The sequence below is a fragment of the Muntiacus reevesi genome, chromosome 17 (assembly GCF_963930625.1).
Source record: "Muntiacus reevesi chromosome 17, mMunRee1.1, whole genome shotgun sequence".
NCBI classification, from domain to species: Eukaryota; Metazoa; Chordata; class Mammalia; order Artiodactyla; family Cervidae; genus Muntiacus; species Muntiacus reevesi.
The window spans coordinates 28014790-28037255 of record NC_089265.1 but is presented as its reverse complement, the minus strand read 5'-3'; the positions used below and the strand labels follow the sequence as shown (position 1 = coordinate 28037255).

At 40.5% G+C, this 22466-nt stretch overlaps 1 non-coding gene across 1 annotated transcript; it reads right to left on the bottom strand.

Annotated features, from left to right (window-relative positions):
* Window positions 1-2414: 2414 nt before the first annotated feature.
* Window positions 2415-2486, bottom strand: TRNAH-GUG (transfer RNA histidin (anticodon GUG)). The gene has a single exon. It is a non-coding gene; the product is annotated as a tRNA-His (tRNA).
* Window positions 2487-22466: the final 19980 nt, after the last annotated feature.

Here is a 22466-nt window from a genome sequence, read left to right as displayed (position 1 = left end):
GTCCCCTTCTCCTCCTGCCCCCAATCCCTCCCACCATCAGGGTCTTTTCCAATGAGTCAGCTCTTCACATGAGGTGGCCAAAGTACTGGAGTTTCAGCTTCAGCGTCAGTCCTTCTAATGAACACCCAGGACTGATCTCCTTTAGGATGGACTGGTTGGATCTCCTTGCAGTCCAAGGGTCTCTCAAGAGTCTTCTCCAACACCATAGTTCAAAAGCATCAATTTTTTGGCGCTCAGCTTTCTTCACAGTCTAACTCTCATATCCATGCATGACCACTGGAAAAACCATTGACCAGATGGACCTTTGTTGGCAAAGTAATGTCTCTTCTTTTTAATACGCTATCTAGGTTGGTCATACCTTTCCTTTCAAGGAGTAAGCATCTTTTAATTTCATGGCTGCAATCACCATCTGCAGTGATTTTGGAGCCCAAAATATTAAAGTCTGACGCTGTTTCCACTGTCTCCCCATCTATTTCCCACGAAGTGATGGGACCAGATGCCATGATCTTAGTTTTCTGAATGTTAAGCTTTAAGCCAACTTTTTCACTCTCTTCTTTCACTTTCATCAAGAGGCTTTTTAGTTCCTCTTCTCCCGGCAATCTTGATTCCAGCTTGTGCTTCTTCCAGCCCAGCGTTTCTCATGATGTACTCTGCATATAAGTTAAATAAGCAGGGTGACAATATACAGCCTTGACATACTCCTTTTCCTATTTGGAACCAGTCTGTTGTTCCATGTCCAGTTCTAACTGTTGCTTCCTGACTTGGCTTGGGCTTATTTTTTATTTTCTTAAAGTGTTTTAAAATAAACAACAATTGCAATTCAACAGTCTTCTTAAAAGCATTATTAGTACCAGCCAGCTGAGAAGGTCATTCAGACATGAAGCAGAGGCCAGGCTCGACCCTTTGGAGATGGAGGAGCAGAATTCCTGAGAAATACAGGCCTGAGGGGTGGGGTGGGGCAAGGCAAGAGAATAAACCACAGGAAGAAGAGATTCAGAGTATAAAATGGTCTTGAAAGTGAGTCTGGGAGGAAACAATAAACACATTTTTTAGAACATTACATTCTGAGGCTTATCAACCTATGTGTGTATGCTAAGTCACTTCAGTTGTGTCTGACTCTTTACCACCGTATGCATTGTAGCCTGCCAGGCTCCTCTGTCCATGGGATTCTCCAGGTGAGAATACTGGAGTGGGTTGCTATGCCCTCCCCCAGGGGATCTTTCTGACCCAGGGATCAAACCCTCATCTCTTATATCTCCTTCATTAGCAGGTGGGTTCTTTACCATTCTCACCACCTGGGAAGCCCTGGTCAATCTAAGTCCAAAATCAAATAGAAACTGCTCTCTTTTTTTTTGTTTGTTTTGGAGGAGACAGGTGATATTTATTGCAATTTTTCTAGAATATTATTTATAAGAATTCACTGATTCTGGAAGAACTAAATAGAATCTGTGCCTACCCTGAGCATATATGTTTATTTGAAATCCTTTTTAGTGTTACATAAATAACAAGCATGAGTTTTTGATAGGCCATCCATGAAACAGAGGCTAAAGGCTTTAAAAAATACCTTCTAGTGAGCAGTAAACTTCATTATAACATGCTTACATTTGACATTTTCAGGCTGTATTGTTCATGTTTTTAAATCCTGGAGAAAGACCCATTAAAGCTGTGTTACTCACATTAATTCAACATTTAGCCATTTATAATACAAACCCCAGTCTTTTGGAAAATGTCATTAAAAAAGTTTCACCATATATGGACATTATTTATTGCTTGAGCCCCATTGTCTACTTAGAATATGCCCTTTATCAGACCCAAATGCCCACTTCAGAGAATCTCATTTTGAGCAACAACTGGCTCCTTACATTATCCAATGAGGCAGGAAAGTTAAATTACAGCCAGTTCATATCATAGAAACAAAATGTTTCCTGCAATTACTGATAAGGGACAGTTCATTTTCTCTCTGTCATCCTGAAAAAAAAAAAACCCTCCTAACAACAATTCATGCCTGGTTAAACAGGATTTCCACATCTACCGCTGATATCTTTCCAAATAATTCAGGGTTGTTATTACTGTACAGCCCTGGCAAGGCTCAAAAGCAAGCAGACTTGACGAGTCTGCTCAAAGCAGAGCTTAAGTAGTTGTAATTAATATTAATTACATGCCCACTACACTCCAGTCTTATCATATTATCCGTCAAGGCAAATAAAAAAACCCACACACAACACACTTGCAACAGGGTTAATGCATTAATAAAGACACTCTGCATATGTCATCTTTCTAAAGTTTAAAACCTTTTGCAGCAGTTTGTGTTTTATTGATTTTTATTATTTATTCTATGTCTGGTTGCAAAATTTTATTGGATGGACTTCAGCTTGCGACCTGCACTATTCTCTTCCAAAAGTTCTCTCCCCTCCTGCCGTGACTCGGATTCGAACCGAGGTTGCTGCGGCCACAACGCAGAGTACTAACCACTATACGATCACGGCAAGCTACAGGGGAGCTGAGCACCAGGCTGCCTTTAAGAGCCATTGCAATATTAAAATTTGTGGAAACACTGCCATCTATTGCCTAAATACACACATTTTCTTAACACCAGCGAAGAGGTTTCAGTAATCTCCAATTATTGAAAGGAACAATAACGAAGTGATTGAACGTGAAATGAATCTTGTCTCCTTGGCTGATGGGCGAAATTGTATTATATAAGACTCACTGGACTCACTGTCAGGAAATGATAATCAAAGTAATCGGACTGCGAGAACCCAACCTACTGACTCATGCTTCCTACTTTTAACCAACTATGAATACAGATTTCCCACCCTCAACCGCCACCACCAATTATATTGCATTAAATGACATATGAATCTGAGCCTCTTTTGTGGTTTCTCCACCACAAGCCTTCTTTCCATATGCTTAGGCAGCAGAGATATAAAAAAATATATATATATGAAAAAAAAAAAATATGGCAAGAACAAAATGGACTGAGGACCTGAGTGAGTCAGGAAGGCTTGCTCTTCTTATTAGAAGAAGCCAGGGTGAGCACACTCTGATAAAGAAAAGGCCTTCTTTCAAATCCATTGATCCTTAAAGTTTTTTTTTTTTTTTTCCTGGAATATTTAGGTCTTGAAGTCACAATAATGCATAAAAAAAACAAAAAACAAAACAAAAACCCAGCTTCCTAATAACATTAGCTTCCTAATTTCTTCCACTCAAAGAAACTGGAGAGCTCCATGCTAAGTAAGATTCAAGGAGGCATTTTAAAGAAATTTCTTTGTTTCAAAAATTAAAGTAGTCTGGACAAGATATTCCCCAAAGGTTGAAAACCATAAGAAAAAACACATCAAAATTCTCTTTCTAATCACTGGAGTGTTATGGGGTGTCTCCTTTAAGTCTTCTGAATGGAGAGGCCCGGAATGGCTGGGATAGCTGGCACTGTGTATAGGGTGGCAAGAACTGAATTCATCTGTTGAGTGGGTGCCAAGAAATCCAGTGCTTCTGAAAAAAGGGTATTTCTGCAGATAAAAGCTTCAGACACAAATGGTCACTCCCTCCCTCCCCTCTGACTACCTATCTAACACCTGCACATGTGCATGCTAGTCTTTCCACTTGTGTCCAACTCTGCAACGTTATGGACTGTAGCCTGCCAGGCTCCTCTATCCATGGGGTTCTCCAGGCAAGAATAACTGGAGTGGGTTGCTCCCCTCTTCCAGGGGATCTTCCCAACCCAGGGATCGAACCTGAGTCTCTTATGTCTCTTGAATTGGCAGGCGGGTTCTTTACTACTAACACCACCTGGGAAGACCACAGTCCCTTCTATCTTCCTTCAAGCTCTCACAAGTCCATTTTCCTTCCATGGTCATGAAAGTACTGCCCTGAGTCCCTGAGCCTTGTATAAGCAAGGCACGGCTCTCTGGCCTCAACAGGAATACAGGTGGGTGAATCTGGTCAAAGGTCATTCTGTGGGAGGGTGCAGAACACGTCTCCTTGCAGGCCGAAAGGAGGTTCCTGAAACACCATCTTTCATGTTCCACCCTCAAACTCTTTGCTATGGGCACATACCAGCAGAACAAAAGGGACATCTCAAATTTTGTTTTTGTTTTAATTTAAATCAACTGTCAGAGTACAAATTGTGGAAACAGATTTCCTAAAGTCTGCATGCAGGTCAAGAAGCAACAGTTAGAAAAGGACACGGAACAATGGACTGGTTCCAAATTGGGAAAGGAGTATGTCATGGTTGTATATTGTCACCCTGCTTATTTAACTTATATGCCGATTACATCAAGGGAAATGCCAGGCTGGATGAAGCACAAGTTGGAATCAAGATTGTTGGGAGAAATATCAATAACCTCAGATATGCAGATGACACCACCCTTATGGCAAAAAGTGAGGAGGACAAAGAGCCTCTTGATGAAGGTGAAAGAGGAGAGTGAAAAATCTGACTCAAAACTCAACATTCAAAAAACTAAAATCATGGCATCTGGCCCCATCACTTCATGGGAAATAGATGGGTAAACAGTGGAAACAGTGACAGACTCTATTTTCTTTTGCTCCAAAATCACTGCAGATGGTGACTGGAGCCATGAAATCAAAAGATGCTTGCTCCTTGGAAGAATAGCTATGACAAACCTAGACAGCATATTAAAAAGCAGAGACATTATTTTGCTGACAAAGGTCCATCTAGTCAAAGTTATGGTTTTCCAGTAGTCATGTATGGAAGTGAGAGTTGGACTATGAAGAAGGCTGAGCATTGAAGAATTGATGCTTTTGAACTATGGTGTTGGAGAAGACTCTTGAGAGTCCTTTGGATTGCAAAAGAGATCAAACCACCAATCCTGAAGAAAATCAGTCCTGAATATTCATTGGAAGGGCTGATGCTAAAGCTGAAGCCCCAATACTTTGGCCACCTGATGCAAAGAACTGACTCATTAGAAAAGACCTTGATGCTGGGAAAGACTAAAGGCAAGAGGAGAAGTGGACGACAGAGGATGAGGTGGTTGGATGGCATCACTAACTCGATGGACATGAGTTTGAGCAAGTTCCAGGAGTTGGTGATGGACAGGGAAGCCTGGTGTGCTGCAGTCCATGGGGTTGCAAAGAGATGGACACGACTGAGCAACTGAACTGAACTGTGGCTCTGTCACTTATTAAATGGGAGAACTTGGGCTACTTCTTAGCCTTTGTGCCTCAGTTTTTTCATCTGCAAAGTGGAGATATTATGGTACCTATTTCATAAAATTCTTCCGATGATGGAGTAGGTAATGACATGCCCAAAACTTAAAGTTGGCCTGTCACATAGTAAACACTGTAGAGATGGTAGTTCTTTTATTTTGTTTAAATAAATTTATGTTCAAAGGAAATTTTGCAACATTCTATAAATTAAAAAAAAAAATGAACAGGATCATGTTCCCCAGAGATTGTTATAAAATAATCTATGAAAACAAAATAGAATGAAATTCCGGCCAAATATTTTGAGCCCAAGCTCAGCTCTCAGTGCAAAAGGAAGGTGGGCAATAGTAGGAAAGCTGTTAACACATAATAGCCTTTAATCCAATCTTTTCCTCAACTCATCTGTTTAGCTGGGAGGAATGTGAAAAGGGAATAACTTTCCCTTCAAAGGATGCAATACTATGGTGTCACAGTCATTAGCACCCTCAGATACCTCACACATTATATCCATCAGGCTAGGTTATGCTATGGTAACAAAACCCAAATCTTAGTGGCTTAGAATAAAGAAGGTTTCTCTGTTGCCGGTGTTCCATGTTCATTGCTCTGTGTCTCCTGACTCAGAGACTCGGTCTAAAGGAAGAACTTCTTCCAAGAACACCCCTCACTGTCTTACACATGGAAAGAGCTCTGCAGTGTCTGGAACCAGCAACTAAAAGCTCTTCTCAAAGCTCATTGGCTAGAACTGGTCAATAACCCTGCCTGCTACAGAAGCACCAGGAAGAACACCGGGCCAGATGCCTGCAAGTCAGAATTGAAAGTCTTGGTGAACAGCATTCTTGACTTCCAGTCACAGTACTAGTGGAAAAGCAGCTTGGGGGAGTCTGGGAGGATGCAGATTGAAGACAGATATGACTACAGAACAACATTTCTGAACACAGGAGCGAGGCCCAGCCTCTGAATGGGGCTCACCACACAGAGCTTCTCTTTGGTGTGTATATGGGCTTCCTCTTAGTTAGCAATGTCAGTCGTCTTGTGTAGACTCCGCCTGTTAAAGTGCAGTGGGCTCTAGTACAACTACCAGGCTTTCCTCCTGACCAGCACTGCCTTGTTAGAGACATACATTCAGATTTCTTCTATAAACACCAATATGTACAACCCACCTCAAAGGGGTAAATTGATGGAATGAAAACATGGCTTCTGATTGCCTTTTCAACTTCTTTGTAATTTATTGATGACTTCACTGTGTCAGCACTCATGTTATTATCACCCTCCCACTAACATATATCCCACAGACTTTGATTGGGGACCAGCTATAATTCAGTCATTTTTCTGAATATTAAAGATTCAAGAGAGAATCAGAGAGACATGTATCACTATTTCAAGCAGTTCTGTTTAGTGAGACAGTTACAGGTGAATGATAGATAAATAGCAAGATAGAATATATAAGGTGATGTCATGAAAACGAACACACACACACACTGCACACGTATGTTGCTTAAAGTTAGCTAAAATTAGACTGAAGTAGAGAAAGCCAGGGAAGGCGTGGTACCACTTGGTGGAGAACAAGAGTGAAAGAGCCAGAGTGAGTGAAACTTTGTCTCGTGTCCTTCCACCTGTGTGACCTTGGGCTAGTCACTGGACCTCTCTGGATCTCTATTTCCTCATCAGTAAGGTGAGGGGAATTGGTCTAGAGGAGCTGTCATATTGTTCACACTTTGAATGCAAACATACATTTAATTTAGAGAAATACAGTCACAATCTGTGTGTAGTCACTAAGTCATGTCCAACTATTCATGACCTCATGGATTGTAGCCTGCCAGGCTCCTCTGTCCATGGGATTTTCCAGGCAAGAATACTGGAGTGGGTTGCCATTTCCTACTCCAGAGAAGCTTCCCAACCTAGGGATTGAACCCACATCTCCTGCATTGACAAGCTGATTCTCTACCACTGAGGCATCTGGGAAACCCTCACAAAGAGTACCCAAGGGTAAAGATTTTGAAGGGAAGAAATCAATCAAAATAGATGAGTCCTTATAACTATACTGTTTTCCTTCTCACCAAAGCTGTCCTTTTTGTCAGCTTCCAAATGTCATGAACCTCATTTTCCTGCCCTGGCAACATTTTTTAAATACAGAGGGGTTGGTCTTTTGATTTAAGTTGTGTGTAAAGAAGAATTTCTTGCTGGTGAGGAGCATTTAGCTACAGGTTTTATTCCCAAAGAAGAAGAAGGCTGGCTTCCCTTTTCAGGAAGTTCTTAAAAATAAGACGTTTAAATAAGAAAAAAGGTTTTAACCAGCATTGTCTCACTGTTAGAAGTGATGGAGCAACAGCCTTCCTGCCTTTCCTCTCACTGCCGGAACACAAGACGCCTTTTCTGATGGAGTCGTTACCTCCCCTGATTTTTCATAATGGATTCTAACAGGGGAGCGGGGACTGACAAGAGGCTCTGGGACTGGGGGAGGCCTCCACCTCCCCAGCTGAGTCCTTCCTCCCGTGTCGCCCCTCCTACCTTTTTCCCAGACTCAGCTCTGCTTTCCTCCTCCTCACCCCTCTTCTTAGCTTGCCTCCTCCCTCACCGGGGGTAGGGAAATGACAGTCAGATCCATCACTGGGCTGGAGGCCAGGCAATCCGCTGGGTTGGAACTGGCCCAGTGCCCAGTTTTCAGACAAAGACAGGTTGGGAACCCCCTGCAAAGAAGTCCCCTCTGTCCCCTCCCCTCCCAAGCCCCAACCAGTCAGGCCCCAACCAGCCGTGACTTTACAGGGACCTTAAAACCACTTTTTTTTCCTTGGGTTCTTTCTCTGTAACTTCAGCCCCATACCAGGGAACAGGGTTTGTGTGTCTGTGTGTGTGTGTGTGTGAGAGAGAGAGAGAGGAGGGGTGGGGAGGAAGGGAGGGAAAAACGGAGGGAGGAGAAAGCTGAACAAACTGGGTACACACACACAAGGGCATTTGGGATCTGTAAGAGAAACAGAGATGGCTCGTACACAACCCTGAGAATATTTTCAGTGGGGAAAAACAGTGGCCGACAGCAGAGGAAGACCAGGTAAACTGTAGCTGCTGGTTTTAAACTTTCAGGCATGTTATCATTACTGTAAAGAAAGCTGAAAGTGAAACGACCTTACATGTGACCATCTCCATAGTGTTCCCTGCATGTATCAGAAAACCTTTGATTATGAGATATCACAAAACATGAGAGAAAATGCGTTCTTTTTCATAATGCTTGTAACCACAAAATGTTTTAACAGTTTACATTTTGAAGGGTAAACTGCCTGGAGTGCTTGTCCCCCTTGCTTATTAATGAATTTGATTTAACCAAGTCAGAAATCTTGCTGTAGGGAAAGCAGGAATGGTTGGGGGGGGGGGGAGGAGTGGAGGGAGGGGTTGTTGGTTTAATTTTAATTTTTTTTGCCTGAAGGCACCATTAGAAAACTCCAGACGCAAAGCTTTCTAATAGAATTCCTCATCTGACATGGCCCTCTGGAATATGCGGGCCTAACCTTTACGATCTGGTGGGCCAGGCCTCTGTTTGGAAAACTTATGAGGGGGGCTGAGCCACTAGTGATCATATGAACAGCTGAAGGCCTGGGCAGCAGAAAATTAGGGAAAGTGGTGGCAACAGGACCCCCTGAGGAAGGAGGAGGGTAGAGAATGGGATTGCCTAAAAGTGGAGAGCCAGGGCATACCCACAATCAGATTTTCTTTTCCCGTCATATTAGGAATTTGAGGTTTTAAGGAAAAGAAGTGTTGGCAGGATGGGGACCAGTTAGCATTCTGGAGTTATGGCCATGAGGGTTCTAATCAATCACCGTGGAGCTATTTTTCTTAAAGAAACTTCAACATAGGCTGCTGAAGGTTCTGGGGCTGACAGTTTTGGAAATGATTTAATTTCTCTGTGCTGAAGTTTCCTTCATTAAAAGTGGATGGTGATAACAGTGGGCTGTGCTTAGCCACTCAGTCATGTCCAACTCTTTGCAATCCCATGGACTGTAGCCCACCAGGCTACTCTGTCCATGGGGATTCTCCAGGCAAGCATATTGGAATGGGTTGCCATGCCCTCCTCCAGGGGATCTTCCCAACCCAGGGATTGAACCTAAGTCTCCCCCATAGAAGGTGGATTCTTTACCATCTGAGCCATGAGGGAAGCCTGATGATAATAATAAATAATAATAATATCTACTTTACAGGTTTATCATGAGGATCAAATAAACTTGCACTGTGCTTTGAAAGAGCACTGGGTGTATAGTCAGTGCTTAATAATTATTAGCTATGCTTGAGTCAGACCAGACATGGGAGGGAGCTGCTCTGAGCTTCAGATCAGGATGAGGGGTCATCAGAGGAATGGAAGCATGCCAGGACCCAGAGGAGGCTGAGGTTTACCAACTGGACTCTGATTCTGACGATAAGTGGCTTGTCAGACACCAGAAGGAAGAACGCCTGAGGGTCTGTCAGAACGGGCAGCTCCAACCCCAGAGCTGGGGACACACAGTGCCCAAGACACACAGTGGGAATGACAGAGGCACAGACGCAGCATCGGAACCAAGGGGGCCCCCAGAGCGCAGCCTGCTGGCCCTGCTTTCAGACAGTCACATTGTCCCTTCTGCCCAAAGAAGCCAAAATTGGGACCAGTTTCGTCAGGAGGTAAGTGCAGGGATGGAAGGAAAAGAGCTCTGGGGTGGGAGCTGGAGGAAGAAGGGATAGTTTAGACAAGTAGGAGCCTCGAGTCATTCCTCAAAAGCCTTCCGCAGAGAAAGCTCAAGGCCCTGGTTCACCAGCCGGGCCTCTTCCTCTAGATCTGTTCCTTACAGTGGCATGATAAGTTGCTCTTTTTTTTCTTGTAATAACTTTTAATGGAGTTTCCAGTGGTCATGTATGGATGTGAAAGTTGGACTGTGAAGAAAGCTGAGCGCTGAAGAATTGATGCTTTTGAACTGTGGTGTTGGAGAAGACTCTTGAGCGTCCCTTGGACTGCAAGGAGATCCAACCAGTCCATCCTAAAGGAGATCAGTCCTGGGTGTTCATTGGAAGGACTGATGCTGAAGCTGAAACTCCAATACTTTGGCCACCTCATACGAAGAGTTGACTCATTGGAAAAGACCCTGATGGTGGGAGGGATTGGGGGCAGGAGGAGAAGGGGACGACAGAGGATGAGATGGCTGGATGGCATCACCAACTTGATGGGCATGAGTTTGAGTAAACTCCGAGAGTTGGTGATGGACAGGGAGGCCTGGCATGCTGCGATTCATGGGGTCACAAAGAGTCAGACACGACTGAGCAACTGAACTGAACTGAACTTAATCTGTAAAATTACTGAATCACTATGTTATACACATGAAGTTAATCTAATAATGGAAATTCATTGTACTTTAGTTAAAAAATAAAAACAAAACAGTATTTACTACTTACTGTTGTATGGATTAAATTGTATGTACTGACCTAAATTGTTATGTATGTTAAATGAGATAATGCAGTAAAATATTTGCAAAGATCCTGAACCATGTTAAATACACAAAAAATTATCACATATGGCATCAATATTATTACAAGATAGCCCTACTCTAAAAATTTTTAAGATAACAATATTTGCTCTTATAGTGACTGAGCTCTCATACATGCAAGATACTTGGCCCCGGTCAGTGTGGGGTTGGGACAAATCCTTGACACATCTCTGCCAAGGTGTGGCCTATATCTTACTCATCTTTCTCTCTCCCCCACACTTAACCTTAGTGCTTAGGACAGAGCATAGGCTGACTAGATTAATAAATTAGTTGGCTTGGGTGTGGATTGGAACTCTAAAGTTCGGTCTCCCTTTAGAGCTGCAGGATGAAGTACTAAATATTTAAGACCTTTTAAATTGACCTCTTTTCCTTAAGTTTAGGTGTTTTGCTATCAATGAGCTTAAGTTTGCCTTTCCTGAAATAAATTTCACAAGTACACTTATGTTGAATGGCACATAGATCTTTGTCCAACTCTGACCTCCTCTGTGAATGTCAATAATTCGGAGGGCCATAATCTCCCTGAAGTGGGGCTATGAAATAAATAACCACCACTGCAGATCAGGAAGGGACTGCCTACCCAACAGATCAGACCTCAATAATATGGAGATTAGAAATATAGGAAAATACCATTAGCATCCCCTGATCTCAATTCTTCGATCACAAGAAAGACAGACAGGCCAGGGAACTGGACAGCTTGATGGATGAACACCATATTACCTGTTCATGTTTTTTCTGCTTTATTGATGATGAAGTTTCTAATCTGAGAATATTCATTTAACCTCCTCTGCCTCATTGACTTTAAAAGGAATAATAAATCTGCTCCTTGTCTACTACACAAAAATATTAAGAGAAAAATGTGAAACATTGGCAGTGATTTGAAAGATACTACACAGAGCATACAACTTCAATTATTTTTACTATTATAATCATTATGGTTGCCACTGCTGATGTGGAAGATGGATATTAAGTTTACAAGATGAAACCAGATTTTTACACTAGGTAGCCCTAGAATCATAAGAAATTTTGGATGAAATACCTGGCCTCCTGACAGCTTTCCCTTAATTATCATCAATTCTTTGAGTGGGCTGAAACAAACAAAAAAAAGAGACAGAAAGAAAAAAAAAGAGGGAAAACCAGCTTAATTGAATGTAGGATAAACTATTCATTAGCAAGCTAAATAGCTACGACATTTAATAACCTATAGTGCCTCATGAAAAACCAAGACATTGCCAAAAGTAATTGAAGATTGTGATTCTCTAAACTGTTATTTAAAGCAGGGCTTGGCAAGGCTCTCTGGGTCTGCACCACTTTTAATTGCATTTTTAAAATTCAGGATGGTGATTGCGTTCCAGTACTTGTTATTTGTGTGGTGAAATCCCTTCATAGTAAACTTGCTTATAGTGAAACCTTATGCAATGATTTTAAAGTTCAAAGCATGTAGGATCCATCTATAACAAAAACTGAGCTTTACTTTCTGACCTTTTAACTGATTGATTCCCAGCTGCATATAACTTCCAATCCTTTCCCTTTCTGCCCTGACTGATTTCTAATGTGATGGCCTAAATACTTATTCCTACCACAAAGTGTTGCTGGAAGGTTACGATGGACTCAACCCAAAGAGAGAAAATCTCCCATTGATGACTGAATGGGCCCTGGGGCAGAATCACCACCTAGCTGGGTTTGCCTGTGGAATAAGGAGCAGTTGACATGAATCCTAGACCATTAAATATACATAATGCACTTAGTACAGGTCTTTCACACAGTACATTTATGAGAGGCATCTATGAATCCATGACCCTCCTAATTACTGAAGGGCTTCTTCGCTCCCTGCAATTTCCCATGAATAATTATTTTAAAATAGCTACAATTTGTTGTGCACCTATTAATATAGCAGGTACCGCATGAAACATTTCACAAGAATTAGCTCATTTTATCCTCATGAGAACCTTAGGTATTACCTTGAGTTGCATGCCTGCTCAGTCATGTCCAACCCTTTGTGACCTCATGGACTGTAGCCCACCAGGCTCCTCTGTCCATGGGATTTGCCAAGCAAGAACTGGAATACGTTGCCATTTCTTTCTCCAAGCGAGTTTCCCAACCCAGCGTTCAAACCCACGTCTCCCCCATTGGTGGGTGTGGGTGTATTCTTTACCACTGAGCTGCCTGGGAAGCCCAGGTATTACTTTAAATGTTATTATTTTCTCTTTGGTACCAAGGTGCAGAATTGGTTAATGACCTTACTCAGGACCACACAGCCTCAGCCACCAGAGCTGGAAGTCAAACCTACAATGTGCTTTAGCAACATACTCCACTATTTATTGGGTTGGCAAAAAAGTTTGTTGCGCTTTTCCCAGAAGATGTTCTGGAAAAACCCAAAAGAACTTTTTTACCAACTCAGTATCATTCACATAATGCTGTGCCCCATGGGTAAAATGTCCTAACTTTCCATTAAAATTTTTATGCTTCTTTCCATTAAACAGATTTAGTTTCCTCTCCCAGAAAGGAGATCGCTAATAATGACTTCCACAGGAGACTGCAAGGATTCAAAGAGAATAAGCAAAAAAAGCATTTGATAAAAAATTGAGCAGCATGCAACCATGTGTTGGTTTTCTGAGGCTTCTATGACAAAGTAGCACAAGCTGGGTGGCTTCAACAACAGAAGTACGTTGTCTCACAGTTGTGGAGTTCTACAAGGAGTCAGCAGGGCTGGGTCCTTCTGAGGCTGTGAGGGGGAGCCTGTCCCATGCCTTTCCTGCAGCTGCTGGTGTTTGCTAGCAAGCCTTGACTTTCCTTGGCTTACAGACATATCACCCTAGTTGCTCCCTTCAACTCCATTCTCCACAAGTGCATATCTGTCTCTATGTCCGAATTTCTTTCTTTTCAAATGCTGCAAGTAATATTGAATTAGGATCTATCCTAGTGACTTCATGCTAACTTGATTTTTCAATAAAGCCCCAATCTTCAAATAAGGTCCCATCCTGAGGTACTGTGGGAATTATGACTCCAACATATCTACTGGAGGAGGATACAACTCAACCCCCTAAAACCAAGAGCTGTTAGTTTTATTTGTAATAATGGTGTTAATAATGGTCCTAATAAGAAACATGTAACTTTTATCCAGTACAGTGCTTGCAACCTGCCATGGAGTGTGGCTCCCCATGCTTACAGGAAGGGAGTGTTTGTGACTCAACGAATTCTGGGTGAGGTGGCAGGCAGAGTTTTCAGAAGGCTTTAAACCAACTTGACTATCCTGTGACTCTTCTATTTACATGTAGTTTTGGCTTTCTTCATCTCTGAAGAGGTAACAAGACAGTAGGAGGCAGATTCACAGAACCTGGGGAAGGTAAGTCAAGGCTACATAACTAGTTGTGGCAACACTGGGACTAACTGGCTTGCCAGTGCCACATTTTTTCTTGCATGTGATGTGAGTTATCACTTTCTTGCTCTTCCTTGGCAATCTCCCACCACCCACTTCCACCCATCATGCTCAGCTAACTTCCTATAGATGGAATCCCAAACCAATACCTCCATCTTCAGTTGCTTTCCTACAACACAAACCCACGTGTTTAATTAGCTATTCAACCTCCTTATTGGAAGTCCCAGAGTCATCTCAGGTTCAGGGTCTAAGATAAGACAGGTATCCCCAGCCACCCACCTTTCCTCTTTTTCTATATCACCTTCCACAGGTAAAAGCACTCCATTCTCTCAATATCCCAAGCCAGAAGACGACTTGCTGCCAGCCTCAGTCCCTTTGCCTGGCCATGCTTCTCATCACATTTGTTCTAACTTGGCACCAATTCCAATGCATTCTACCTCCTAACACTCTCAAGAATCTTGACTAACTCTGACTTATACTTATCCCCCAGTGCCAAATACAGTGTCTAGTGCATACCAGGTCATCAATTACTACTTATTGCATGAATTAACAGAAAATAAAAATCCCTCTGTGACTCCCCATTATCCACAAAGTCCAAACTCTTAAGCAAAACTCTTAAGTATTATATGTCCCCAAACTATTATCCTAATTACATTTTTTAACTTGAAATTATTGAAGTATAGTTGACTTATAATGTGTTAATTTCTGTTGTACAACAAAGTGATTCAGTTATACATATGTACGTACATTCTTTTTCATATTCTTTTCCATTATGATTTATCAGAAGATATTGAATACAATTCCCTGTGCTGTACAATAGGACTTTGTTGTTTATCCATTCTATATATAATAGTTTGCATCTCTAATCCCAAATTCCCAATCCATTCTTCCCCTACCCCATTCCTCTCCCACCCCATATGAATATACTTTTTAAATATGAAATTTATTGTATTTATGTAGAATTCCATGAATATTGTTTTCACCATTATTTTTTGAATTTTTCTTAGCCAGGTGAGATAAAAAAGTGAAAGTCATTAGTTGTTTGCCAGTGTTGAACATGTGTTTATATTTTCTTACTTTGGACTCCTATTTCCAAATTCCTTTCCTGAACTAGCTACACTTTCTACATCCCTGTCCAGTTCCCCACACTAAGACCAGCAAAACAAAACAATTTGCCATTTTCCAAGCATTGCTTATGATTTTCATGCCTCTAGTTATGAAAAATTGCATATTCAATATGCTGGCTTGAGATACCAGTGTAACAGCCAGATTGAGATATCAAGTAGTCAACTGAACATATGAACCTAGAACTCAGAAAAGAGACTTTAGGTTGAAATAAGATGTATAAGAGACACTGAATGTATATATGTGGTATAAAAATCAAGGCAATGAATGAATTTACCTAGAGAGAGAGTATGCTAAGAAGAATGTTCACAAACTCAACACAAGTTCTCAAACCAGACCTGTAATTTTAAGTGACAGTAGATCTTTCAAGTAGCAATACTAGAAGGCAATATCCCAAAGGAACTGACACGTGGGTGGTGGTTGTTTAGTCACTAAGTCATGTATGAATCTTTGCAACCCCATGGACTGCAGCCCTCCAGGCTCCTCTGTCCATAGAATTTCCAAGGCAAGACTACTAGAGTGGGTCACCATTTTATTCTCCAGGGTATCTTCCTGTTTCGGGGATTGAACCCACCTTTCCTGCATTGGTGGGTGGGTTCCTAACCACTGAGCCACCAGGGAAGCCCTACACACATGTTATAGGAAGCAATGAAAATAAAAGATTTGAATGTAAACATCATAATGCTAATTGCTAAAGCTCTGGCCAAATAAGAGTAGATTATCTCTGAAGATATTACCAACTTCATGCCAGACCGCAAGATTTGTTTTCATGATCAAGTGCTGGAAAACTCAGAAATGTAACCAGAAAAACAAAATAAAAACAAAATGTAGATGAAACAGCCACCATTTCCTTATGTAGACATTTGACATTGACTGATATTTCTTCTTTATCCCCATTCCCTCTTTGAATTCTAAAAAAAAAAAAAGAAGTGAAATATGTCCTATGTACAATTTTAATAATGAAAAACTAGAAATAAGGTCAACCAAGTCAAAAAAAATAACACTGCTAGGACCATCTCAGTCCTTATTGTACATTCTCTGCCTCCTCACTGGGATAATCAATACCCTCATTTTTGTGATAACCTTTTCCTTGTTTTTCTTTATTGTGTTACCACTTATGTGTGTATTCTTCAGCCATAAATTGTTTAACTCTTCTTGGTTTTGAACTTTATATAAATGGGAGTACAGTATGCATTCCTTTGCAGCTTGTTTCCTATACTCACTGTTAACATTTGTGAGCTTCACCCTCGAGGCTGTGTGTAGCTGTAGACTGTTTATTTGCAGCAGTATGTATATAGTGCTCTTTTGTACCCATAGTTTTTGGCTGGTATTTAGGAATGTAGTTTTTCTATATTGATTTTTATTTAGAAACCTTGCCTAACCTCTCATTAATTCTACTAATTAACCTGTACATTTAGGGGTGAGTTTCTATGTTCATAATCATATATATCAGTTGCAAATTATGATCATTTTGATAATTTCTATTTCTTTTCCTTGTCTTATTGTGTTGGCCCATGTATACATTACAAGTTTGAATAAAAGGGGTGATAACAGACATTCTTGGTTTTTCCCTGATCTTAAAGAAAACTTTAACATCTATTACTAACTAAGATGTTTATTATTAGTTTTTGTAGATATCTTTTACCAGGTTAAAGAAGTTACCTTTTATTGCCAGTTTGCCTAAGAAATGTTTCTCTTTTGTAGAATTTAGATCATGAAATAAATATTGGATTTTAGCAAATACATTTTGGTATCTACTGAGATGGTCATACACCCTTTCTTTTAGTCAGTCAGTTTGTATGCTAATTTTTCAAATGTGAAACCAAACTTGCTTTCCTGAAATAAACCCAACTTGGTCCTTATGTGTTTTACTTTGAAGGCACTACTGGTTTGGTTTTCCAAGGTTTTCTGTAGGATTTATGCTGTTCTTGAGTGAGATCGGAGAAGGCAATGGTAACCCACTCCAGCACTCTTGCCTGGAAAATGCCATGGACGGAGGAGTCTGGTAGACTGCAGTCCATGGGGTTGCACAGAGTCGGACACGACTGAAGCAACTTAGCCACAGCAGCAGCAGCTTGAGTGAGATTGACTTGACATTATTCACTGTTTTATGCAGCCGACACTTATTTCTATTCGCTTACATATTTACCACTTTCTATGTTCTTCCTTTCTTCTCGCGTCTCAGATGTTTTCAGTTCAGTTCAGTCATTCAGTCTGACTCTCTGCGACCCCATGGACTGCAGCACGCCAGGCCTCCCTGTCCATTGCCCACTCCCGGAGTTTACTTAAACTCATGAGTCGATGATGCCATCCAACCATTTCATCCTCTGTTTTATTTGGGAGCATTTTCTCAATGCTCAAAGAATATCCTTTAGTATTGCCATTAAAGAGTCTGCCGTTTTGTGTGTCTGAAAAATGTATTGATTTAATCTCCATTTCTGAAGTATATTTTTACTAGGCATAGAATTCCAGATGTCAATCTTTTTTCTCTCAGTTACTGGGCTGAGTTCCTTCCTTTCTTGAAAGTTCATTGATAGATTTGAGATGATAATATATTTTAGACAAGAATTTTGATTGTATATAGAAGAAATGTTGATTTAGGTAACTACTTTGGAAATGGAAGTTCTCTATTCATTCTTTGAGCTGTACTGATCTGTGTTTCTGACCAGTAAAGTCAGAGAAAACTTAACCAAAATTCAAATAAGTACACAACTTGTGGTTTGACCATGTAAATGGGATTGAGAAAAAGCCTGGTTCTTTGCAAACAATGTAGTATTTGGGTATATGGATCTCAAAACGTAAAGGCCAATGAACTGAAATAATTTCTTAGAAGTTATGTTCACGAGACTTATAATCAATCTCCTGCGATACATATACTTTAGCTATGTCTTACAAGTCTGTCTTACATCCTCAACTAAACTAATTCTTCCAGGAAAATTTGCCATCCATTTACTTTACATATCTCTTACTACTTACTATGGTATGGATAAATGCTGGCTGAATTAAGGAGCTAAATTATTGTAGCAAAAAAGTTTTTATTTAAAATCTAAACTAATTTAACTGTTTATGTATTCTAAGGAGTTAGGAAAGTGAAAGTCACTCAGTCATGTCTGACTCTGTGACCCCATGGACTATGTACAGTCCATGGAATTCTCCAGGCCAGAATACTGCTTCTCACCAGGCTCCTCAGTCCATGGCGATTCTCCAGGCAAGAATACTGGAATGGGTAGCCTTTCCCTTCTCCAGGGTATCTTCCCGATCCAGGGATCGAACCCAGGTCTCCCACATTACAGGTAGATTCTTTACCAGCTGAGCTAAAAGGGAAGCCCTTGTGGTTTAAGGAGCTGGGAAGGGACTATTGTTAATTCCACGGAGAGTGATAGTAAGATTTCCCTAGCACTTTGTTTTCCTTAAAGGATTTTGGATGGAGGTGGGGGGAGGTACTGCCTGGAAAAGATATTTCCTTGTTTATCGGAAGACAGTAAGGAGTCCTTGGATATACGAAGGGGATTCCAAAGCTGAGAATGGGGACTAGGCTGGAAATAACTAGAATGCTCTGTGTAAGACAATGATAAGAATTTTTATTTTGCCTTGCGAGAAGAGCAAGGAATAAGGAGAGTGGGAGAAGAAAGGTAGATGCGGTAATAACTGTACAGGATGCAAAGTGGCCAAACGACTTCTCAGACCATCCATATCTGATATTCCATATTAAGCTTTTCATGTTTCTGCAATGAAAAACCTCTTCTGTCTTTCCAGTCTCCAGCCATGTCAGCTACACTTACAGGAGTTTTATATGAGCATGTATGTGGAGTGGGGAGGTGCTAGGATGGTGGGGTACAGGTGCAAATCAAAGAAATGGAGTGATTCCCTGTTTGGGTTAATACTAGAGTAAAATATAGGAAGACCACTATGATAAGACAGTAAAGAAAAGGAAGTTGGTCGAATGGACCCTCAAAGAGGAAGATTGCCATGAACTTTAAGTCCCTGAGAAATTTGATGCAATTTGAAGTCATATTTTAAAGGGCAGGATGTTTGTCCATAGCACCTCTGTCATTATTAATATTTATACTAAAGTTAAAGAGCATGAAAGGAATTCCCTTGTAGCTCAGAAAGTGAAAGTCAAAGTCAAAGAAAGTGAAGTGAAAGTCAAAGAAAGTAAAAGTGAAGGAAAGCTCAAAGAATCTGCCTGTAATGCAAGGGACCTGGATTTGATTCCTGGGTTGGGAAGATCCCCTGGAGAAGGAAATGGCAACCCATTACAGTATTCTTGTCAGGAGGATCCCATGGACAGAGGAGCCTGACAGGCTACATTCCATGGCCTCACAAGAGTCAGACACGACTTAGTGACTAAACCACCACCACAACCAAGGGCATCAGAGTGATGCTCCAACCTTCAGTGCTCAGTAGTCAGTGTCAGGGTCTAGTAAGAGTCTTATAATTCCCTGGCCAAGGTTTTATTTCTCCAGCTAGGTGGCAAGCATTCTTTCTCAACCTTAGATGTTCATTGAAATCACTGGGGGAGTTTAGGTTTACTAACACCCAGACTGCACTCCAGATATTCAGATTTAATTGGCCTGAGATGGACCTGGACTTTGGGACTTTCAAAATATCCCCAGGTGATCCTAATGTGCAGGCAAGGTTAAGGACCACTGGCATTAAGCTACAAGAGTATTTTAAGGACAATCAGAAACATTCAAATGAGGGACAAAAAGCAATAGAAAATGTATGAGTTGCAAGTATAAGCATAAAGGAAGTTTTTTTTTTAATGCATTATTACATCATATAATCCCTGCATCTGTTAGGGCCAAAAATATAAAACTGCAAATGACAAAAAATATTTCTTAGAGCCTCTATATAACCAAGAACAAAGATCACCTATACCTATTCAGTCTACTGTTTACATTAACACAAGTTAGTATTTGACAACCTTAATTTAACTTTACTTTTTAAGGAAACTCTGGCCCAGAAAGCTGAAGTGGCAGGTAATGTTGCTGTTCATTTCAAGAACTTCTCTCTAATCCATTTATTCTTTCTCCATTCATCACCCCTTCTTCAGGGCAATTTGTTGTCATTTAGTCATTCAGTCATGTCTGACACTTTTGCAACCCCATGGTCTGCAGCCTCCCAGGGATGGGATTTCCCAGGAAAGAATACTGAAGAGGGTTGCCATTTTCCTCTCCATCGCAGGGCAATAAATATCTTCAAAAGATGATTTACTCTTTAAGACTCCTTTTGAAATCTTCCCAAATCTGTGTATACCAATATTCAACCATAACATAACAAATGTTGCCCAATTCATATTAAGTGCTCCCTTATATTGCATTGAAAGATCTACCTTAACTCAAGAGTCCCCAAACTCATAAATAACCTAACTTTGGCCTCCCTGCTCCCTGGGTGCTATTAAAACTTTTTCAAAGTGATAATCTCTTTTCCTTTGATTAGTAGCAAACTGGACTTTATTTTATCAACTAGGCATAAACTATTTATTTACTGCTTATTCAGGGATGCTCATGTAGTTCAGTTGAGAAATGTCCAAATGTCTTCTTTTGAAACATCAAATAAAATAGCTACTGTTTGGCCAGTGCCAACTATGTGACTTATAGACATTGACTGTAATCCTTCAAGGTTAGTATTACTAAACATAATTTTTATATGTGAGGAAATGGGAGTCAGAAAGTTTGGAACTTGACGAAAGATCACACAACTATAGTTAGAGCAGGGATTTTGATCCAGGGTTTTGGATTCTCAGGCCTGAGTTAGCTCCAGGGCAGGTACAGCTCAGGTTAGCTCAGGGCAGGTTAGCTCAGGGCAGGTTAGCTCAGGGCAGGCCTGAGTTACCTCCAAGGCAGGCCTTAAGGCCTGAATCCAAATCTACTCTATCTAGCTGGAGTAATCATCTGAAGTCTTACCAATTTCTAATGAGTCAACAATAGCCACTACCCTCCCAATGAGACACCACAAATATATCCAGATAATTGAAGTAAAAGAGTTGATTTATAATTTTTTCAACTACATTTCTGTTTTAATTCTTCAGCTGGACAGTGTTTACCAGATTATTCTTTATTACATCTTTGTGTACCTGACACATTTTATAATATTCTTCCTTTTAAAATGTTATTATGAAACATTTTTAAGATAAAATGGTCAGAATAGTATCCTAAACATTTAATGTGTTCATCATCCAGCTTCAATATTGATCAACTCTTGGCCAATTGTGTTTTATTTATATTCCCATACACTTCTCCTCTCTATTTGACTTTGAAGCAAATCAAAGCTGAAATACATATTTTTATGAATATTTTACTATATACTTATAAAATATTAGGATTCCTCCAGGATGTATCTCTGAAAGATAAATATTAAAAAAAAAAAAAAAAACCACAATACCCTGGAGAAGGAAATGGCAACCCACCCCTGTGTTCTTGCCTGGAGAATTCCATGGGCAGAGGAGCCTGATGGGCTACCATCTATGCAATTGCAAAGAGTTGGACATGACTGAGCAACTAACCCTTTTATTTTCTTTCCATCTATCTATCTAACTCTCTATCAAAAAGAAAAAAAAGGAAAAAATAAACCCAAAAACCACAATACCATGTCAGGTCTAAAGTAAGTTTGTTAATGTCCAAACACCCAGTTGCACCATAACTTTCATAATATTTTAGAATTTGTTGGTATAATTTAATTAACTTCTAGTGACTCAAGATTTCTTTCATCTTCCATTTAAGTTTGAGCATGAAAACTCATCCTAGTGGGGATATTTTTCTTATAAGACATCTTCTATTGCCCACCCTCAGTCCCACCATGGTTTCAGTTCTCAGTGTTTAAATTTGAATTTTCAGGAAGCCTAGTTTTTTCGAGCATGGCCTTATTTCTTTCAAGTTCTGAACTTACAGTCCTATTTTAATTTGCATGTCTGGGCCAGATAATATCTTTATGGGACTCAAAGCTCCTTGAGGATGGGAGAGGATGCAGTTAAGAGGTATTATCAATACAAATTAATCTGGGAGGTCTGCTCCAATTTTTCATGTTTAAGTCAATAAGTACTTGGACATATAAATCTGACATTTTTTTCTGTAGCAATTTACATCACTGTTCTTAGAAAGCATTTCTTTCTTATTCCTTCATGGTTATCTGTGCTTCTAATGAGCAATAAAAGGTCTGTCAGCAGCTGATGTGAACCAAGAGGTGAAAACTGAGGGTTTATGTGGTTAAAGACATGAGCTCCTAAAGTTCCCCAAGCAGTTTTAATCAAAGCTCACCTTTACTGGTTTGTTGTCTCCATAGTGATTTTACATTAAAAAATT